Genomic DNA, 7607 nt, shown 5'->3' with positions numbered 1-7607 from the left:
AGCCTGGAGGTAACAGCATGGACCTCTTCAGTATTAGCAGTTCTGAGCACGAGACAATGAGCAGCATGGTGCTGAGGCAATCAGGTGGAGCCAGGAGAGAACTCTGCCGTGGGGTGAATGCTGCAGGAGACAGTGGGGCTGCACTGCTGGGAACTGAGACTGCGGCCCCGGTGCTGCTATCTTCCTACGCAACCCATGCACATGGGTTCAGCCTCCTAGTGCCTCTGCTTCTCTGTCAGAAAAATGGGGAGCAATGACATCTACCTACCTCAGGAGGGGAGCGGGGGGTTAACTGACCCCATACAGAGCGCAGTTTTGAACAGGACTAGCTTACACAGCTGTGTGTGCTGGTGTACGTGACTGATAGAGCAGTGTGTACTGGAGCATTCACATCCGTTTTTACAGCATGTAACATCATCAAGAAGGGTATATTTCCACTAAAGAAAAACAAAATCTCCATCCTGAGCACGACTTGTAATTACTACTCGTTAAACGATAGATGGGAAATATAGATGTGAATAAAACCAAGACATTTGCCTCTGTCAGGTTATGAATTGTGTTTTCCTGATTATTAGGAAAAGCCTGGCTAGACACGGGGCTAGAGCAAGTGTGATACTGAGAAGTAATTTCAACTCTCATTTCTCCTGGGTTATGAGAGGTTTCATGAGCACTAACTTGCAGCCACAAGATCCAACCAATGTTTTGGAAAATAGTGCCTGAAGAAGCTGGACTCTGACAGCTGTGTGATGGAAGCAGCCCAGCTTTGTAAAGCACTGAGCATCTGGACAACTAACCTACCAAAGGACAGGTTTTTCAGAACTGCATAAGGGATTTGGGGAAATAAAGCCTACTGATGGTCATGCTATCTCTATGTAACACAGTCCTACTGCGAGGAGTCAGAATGTCCTGTTCCTTCTGTGTCTGCCTGCATTGCAATCTTACTTCTGTCTAACCAAATTGTGTATTTAAAGCAAAACAAAAACAACCCACTATATATACATATATATATACACACACACACATATATAATGTACATACAGGTAGCACATAACAAAAGAAAACACTGGAGTGTGTACCTATGTCAAATAGTGTACATATGTGGAATTGCAACATACTGAATGTAAATTACATTATGCCCGAGAAAACTTATGGAATATATTGGTCTGGAGAAAGGCTCTTCTTGCCATCCAAAGACCATAACATGATGCACTGGCCAATTATCTCAAAAACAATAATTTCTGAGTTCTCTCATGTTTTTCTTCGGAAAAAAAGGATGTGTTGCGAGGAAGGCTGATGCTAAACCAGCTGTACAATGAGTACAAACCACTGTGCTGATAACTGTAATCAAATCTGGTAATTAAATAGCAAGTGGAAAGTATGGAAATGAGTCTACTTGATGGAGTGAACTCTAAAGTATGATTTAAACACCTGCTAGGTGCAAGTTAATGACCACTGGTAAAGCATTTGAATAAACATCGTATTTGTAATTGATTTTAAATAAAAAGTGTCTCAAAAGGTGGAAGGAATTCAGTGGAAGCATGGAAATCCTTAAGTACGCAAAACTCCTTGGAGAAACAAAGCCATCAATTACTGCAATGAGCTACAGTGATCTTCTGTGAAAACTACGGCTCACAAGTGAAGAAATTTTAATAACTAAAATTTCAGGGCACTTTTTCAAAAGCCTGAATGGCAGGTAGAGTTCTCAGCCTCCATCTGACTGTAAATGAAATCTTGTCGTATAATTCCTCCTTTGTGCCTCAAAAAGATTCTCTCCATATGTACTAACGGGAAGATAAAGCTGCCCGTAGGCCCCAGCTGCCTGATCTTTGCTATTATCCCTCACGGAGACAATAGAGCTGAAAAGAAACACGTACGGGCTAGATTGACACCAGGACCACTGAATAATGGCTCTTGTCTGTCACATTTCCCCAGCCAAAGGATCAGAGTAGGGCACAGTCTGACTGGGATGCTACCCTGCTGACATTTAAAGAACTGAAAAGTGCATTTAAAAAACACCAAGACTTAGCACTATTAAAATTAAAATGTAATCCAGCCTCTCACTAAGCTGATTAATTCTTTACAAAAATGACATTTGAAATAATGCACTGGGGTCATTACTCTCCCAGTTAGAGGAATTACCGTTTCAGACGAAGTGAGAACAGTGGGGAGAAGCACAATCATGAACAGGGCAGGTGCTGCTTTTTGTGTCCAGTTCTTGCAGCTATGCAGGGAGATAACAGGTGAGGAGGGGAAGGCCCAGCTCTCCTGGGGCAGCTGGAGCCTGACATCACCATGTGTCACTCTAATTCGGGCAAGAAGAAACTGTCCTGTGCTACATGGGACAAGTCCTTCTGCTGGCTCCCTTAGCTCAGGCTCTGCGCTATGAGGTGACTAAAGCCCCAGACCGATGTCCCACATGGTGCTGCCTCCAAGAGCTTCCCATGACCCTTGGCAGAATGGCTCTTGGTTTGCAAGAGATGCTCAGGCTCAGACACGGCTGTGTTATCCAGATGAATTGTGCCTTGTGTCACCAGCTTTTGTTGCTAACCTTTCACCTGCCATTGTTCATCTGCTGCAGGATCACAGCTAGTGAGCAGCAGGCTAGGGCTGGAAGCCAGCCCTGCTGTGCCATGCTGTGATAGCTGGTGGCTGTAGGACACGGTGGGGTCCAGCCACAGACTGATTTCCAAACACATGTGATGAGCTTACTGTTACCACACATCCCATGTTCAGCTGGCAGCACCAGGACCCAGCCCTGAAGTGGTGGGATCCCCCCAGGCCATGAGGCAGTGGTACAGAGTGGTGGCACATGGTGATGAAGGTTCTGTTTTGAAGGTGTGCCTTGAAGGGCATCCCCCATCCCTGCCTTCACTGGAGACTCCCTAACCAGGACAACTACAAAGTCCTCAGAACACGACAAGAAGACTGATTCCTGCCTCTGAGAAAACACACAGACTATTGGCCAACTGTCCAAACTGGATTTCTCCCACATGCCTTTCAGGGTGCTCTGAGTGTTGGTATGTGCCCTCACAAGCATAGAAATCAGCTTAGAAAACATGTCTGGAAACCCAACCCATGGAAAATGCATATAAATGATTAAGGGAAAAAAACTCTCCTCTACTTGTCACACAGATTTATAGACAAAAATTGTGTGTTTAGCTTAGAGGGAATTCAGAGGAGAAAATGAAAGGACAAGTTAATTGTGATGACACTTTGAGTTACTAGAACAAATATATTTTGGGAAATGTTACAGAACGCTGGGGTTGTGAAAGTCTCTAGCCTCCTTTCTGCTTCATCTGGATTTTTATTACGATCTACATTCGTTTCAATCATGAAATTTTAAACCTTTACTATTAAGGTGCATAATGACCCCATTTTATAGGTAAAGTTGTGAAGAGACCTTCAGTGCCTTATGCTGACTGAAGCTGCAATGGCCTCTGAGCACGAGTACCGCTGTTTTGCTGGCTGCTGTTTCGGGCCAGGAAATGGGAAAGGTGCTGCTATTCAACAGCTGTGTGGGAAGACAAGACACCCTTCAAAGAGTGGGGCAAGTGGAAGGCCACATAACTGCAGGCTACCCGATACGGGTAGCACGCCTTGCTGGGTTGCAAACTCTTGCTGTGTAACAAACTCAGAGGAGAGAACTCTGTGCTGCTTGGCTGCCAACCGCCTCCGTCCATTTGCTGGTGTCTGCCATCAGTTTCTGCTCCTGGTGAGATGAGCAGGCACTGACCAGAGACAGATGAGGGGCAGCCAGGTGAAGAAGGAAGGGGAAAGAGGCTGCAGGAGTTTTCAAGGTGCGAGAAGATGGGGCTAGGCAGTCACTGAGCTCAGTCCTTGGGTGCTCCATGGAACCAGGGGCTGCTGGGCATCAGAGTTCTGGCACAGCACATTGAAGGATCCCCAGGCTGTGTGCAGGAAATCCTCACAAAATCTTCTTGTTGCAGCTCTGCCATCCTGCAGCGTTCCCTCCTGCAGGAACAGCAGCAGGACAGGGTCTCTGTGGGTGGGTCTGCAAGCCTTTCCTAGATTGGCCTAACAAAGCTTCTTAGAATCATAGGATCACCAAGGTTGGGAAAGACCCCCAAGGTCAGCTAGTCCAACTGTATTTCAAATCATGTCCAGCACAGTGCTCTTAAACATCTTTCTTGCATGCTTTAGCTTCACTTGCTTTTCTGCTAACTGAATGCTGGCCCTCCTGCATGCTCTCAGTGTTCACAGCTCATGGTTGCTGGCACAGGTGTCTCTGCCATCACACTGCTCTCGGCCCAAGGGTAGCATTTCTCAGCATAGGTAGGGACATTGTTCAGGGAGCAATATCCAGTGAAGGAGGAGCTGTGTAACTTTGGCACTTTGGATTTCAGTGCCTGCCAAGCACGAGCCCAGTCCCCAACCGAGCAGCAGCAGTTAGGTGGCTGAGCCCTGCCCTCATTCCTCTGCAGTGCTGCTGCTGTGGGCAGGCAGAGAGCTGGGCTCCTGTGTCTGGGATATGGATAAGTGCATTTTCATACCGCATCTAATGTCATAAGTCAGATGAGCACCCTTCGCCTGGGGCAGGCAGCATGTTAATAGCCCTGTGTTAGCAACAGCTGACAGTTGGTTAGCACAGATTAATCCCTAATGAAGAAAAAACCTCTTTATGTAATGTAACGCTTCTGGCCCTGTACCAGAGGTTGCAATCATCCACCCACATCAAACCTCCAAATCCGGCTTTGTTCCGCTGCGGGAAGTATAGACAAAATGTATGTATGGAGAAAGGGGTTGTGGCTCAGCCAACATCTCAATTCCAGGAGAGCTGCACTTGTTTCCTAAAGAGCACAGTATTCTTCACTGCGGGGTGCTGATGCTGAGCATGGAGGAGGTGTGGAGCTGGGGAAGCTCCCTGGTCATGGCCTCAAGTGTAGGAGCAACCAGTGGGAGCAGGAGGTGGCACCATGGTAGGCAGAGGGGCTCAGTAGCCAGGGATGAGTGGCTGAGATGTTCTCCAAAGCTGGGAGATGAAAAGCAAAACAGGCACAAGTGCCAGATCCACTGAAATGTCATTGAGTAATGCCAGTAATAAATGTGGTCACAAAGAAATGTCACTGTGGTTATCCTGTGGCACGAGGATGCTAATAGAACAGACGTGATTCGTACACTGGGATGGGAAAGAGCTGCGAGTGCTGGCTTCTACTGCCATTTCATCTTACTTATTGTCAGATAGACAAATTCCTACTGGTTTACTGATTATCAGTAGCCAGAATTAAATTCACAACTGTAGTTAAAAGCAATAATTGCTCCATTTTACTTCAGCATTTAGGATTTGACAATATCTTGACTTAAAATAAATGTTCCTACAGTAGGACCCCCCCACACCCAAGATGAGCCATGTAAATAGGCGAGGACAGATGAGACTCATCTTGACTCAGCAGGTGAAATGGGAAGAGACAGGAAGGGACAGGGTGTCTGAGATATCTGGGTTTTCTTTCTTCTTTTCATTTCTCTTTGCCTACCTGCAGTGATGCCAGGGCTGCAGAGAGCAGATAACCCATGAGGAAGCATGGAACAAAGCCAGCCCTGCACAGACAGGGGCTTCAAGCAGCAGGAAGTGCTGGCAGGGAGATGTTTCACAGCAGAGCCTTCCAAAGAGGCACAGCAGGTGATTAATGCTGTAGCTAATTGCTGAGGCCACAGTGAGGCTGGATACTTCAGCTTCCTATTTGAGATACCAATTCAAGCTCTCGCCATTTGTGTGAGGTATAGGAAGGGGCCTTTGTGTCTCTTTGGGTCTGGCACACTGGCCAACCTTCAAGGGAGAGATGAACTTTTCTGAGAAGCCTCAGAAGCCACATGCAAAAAGTGCGTACGCATTAACTCTCTCTACATATGCTTAATTTACTCCATCACTAGACAAAGGCAAAAAAGAACAGACAGTAGGCTTCAGGAACACTAAAGTGTTCTTGGCTTTGGAGTTTTAAAGGAATCAGGTGTATGAGACCACATCCCAAGCCTCTCAGTAACGCTTGGAAAGCATCTCTCTGTAAGGAATACACAGTTCCACTTTCTACAGTGTTTCCAGGTGTATAATGCAGGGAAGAGAGTAATCGTGTCATATTTCCACTTTTGGTTGTGAAAAAAGCAACTTTCCCGTCTTGTTAAAATCAAAGATGGAGCTAGATGTTAGAACATTCGCTCTTTTGATAATATCACTTTGTTTTCCAGGCATGTTATTCGTTATATGTTCAGCACAAAACTCAGCCATGTTCCTGCATACCAAGGGCTGAATTTCCTGGATATATTTCTGCTGCTTCTGGAGAATTTTTGAGCTCACACTGGCAGCTCTCCAGCACACAGTCCTCTTCTGGGGTCCTTGCCCAGAGCATCTCAAAACAATGTCTCCCTTTCTATCAGGGTGACTCTGGGTTTCTCTCTGAAAAAAATGCAAAACCTTTTGCCTTTAAAGATAAAACGTTCAAACGCCATTAGTATTAAGTCTCTGACCTAACAAATCAAACCTGTTTTTGAGAGTAGGAGGGTTCAGTGAAACTTCTGTTTAAACCATAGCCATATGCAAGACCCCTAATGCTGGGCAGCTTCTCCAAATTGGTGTGATGCCATTGGGAGAGGGATAAGGGGAAAGGTTTGACATTTCTTTGTCAGTCTTTCTATCCCTGGAAGCTGCTTTGCTTGTTGTTTCCCGCCAGATCCAAACACTCATCTGGTCGCAATCTCTTTTTCATGCTGGGGTAGCCTCCCCTGATAGTCCCAAACTTCCACCACCTCCTAGACCGGGGGCTGGGGCCTGGAGGTGCTCACCAGCTCTCTGCCCAATGAGAACCGCATCGCTAGGCAGCCGGGAGAAGCGGTTGCAGAGCTGCCTGCCTCCAGCAGGTGGGAGCCTGCCCGCACCGCTGCCCACTGCCCTGCCTGCACTGCTGCCTGCTCGCTCTCCAACTCACCCCCATCGTCTGCCCGCGCCTCTGGCAGCCAGAACTGAAGGGAGCTGGCAAAGCGAAGAAGTACCAAGGCAGTGTTCCAGACTGAAAAGCACAAGAAAAAATAGTGTGAATGATCCTAAAAATTCCCGATTTCCTTTCCTTCTGGCAGAGAGAGTAAGGAGAGGATAAATGTTGAAAGAGTACCAGTGTGCAACAAGCAATGACGTGAGAACACACAAGCCCCGTACTTATTATTTTAGGGTGTTAGCTGAGGTTTTCCTCTTTTATGGGTGTACCTGTGCTTGTGAGGATGCATGCATCCAGTTCTCTTTGTCTGAAAGCAGCAGTGTGAGTGAGATTGACACTTTTCAGTTTGTTCCCCTCATTGGCCGCTAGGACCTTTCCGACAGAACTTCTGAGCCCAGTTCCCTGGCACTGCTCTCACGCACATCAGTGGCTCTTTGCGGTGTCCTCAACGTGTCCTCTGTAGTGCATGGGGGATGTGCATGGATTCGTATAACTGACGCTGACCTGGTTTGGAAGGGAGAATAAGAAACAAAGGTAAAACCACGTGGGGAAGTGGAATAAAAAAAACACTAGCTTTTCCTGTAACACAGCTCATCTACCACATTACAATCCCGATGCTGTAGCCCCTTCTTTTTTCAACATCTGGTGCTCTATTTTTCCCGT

This window comes from Cyrtonyx montezumae, unplaced genomic scaffold (genome assembly GCF_038088225.1).
Source record: "Cyrtonyx montezumae isolate F1298 unplaced genomic scaffold, pur_monq_1.0 scaffold_13, whole genome shotgun sequence".
Classification (NCBI taxonomy): domain Eukaryota; kingdom Metazoa; phylum Chordata; class Aves; order Galliformes; family Odontophoridae; genus Cyrtonyx; species Cyrtonyx montezumae.
The sequence above is the reverse complement of the archived record's forward strand: the minus strand, read 5'-3'. Positions refer to the sequence as shown.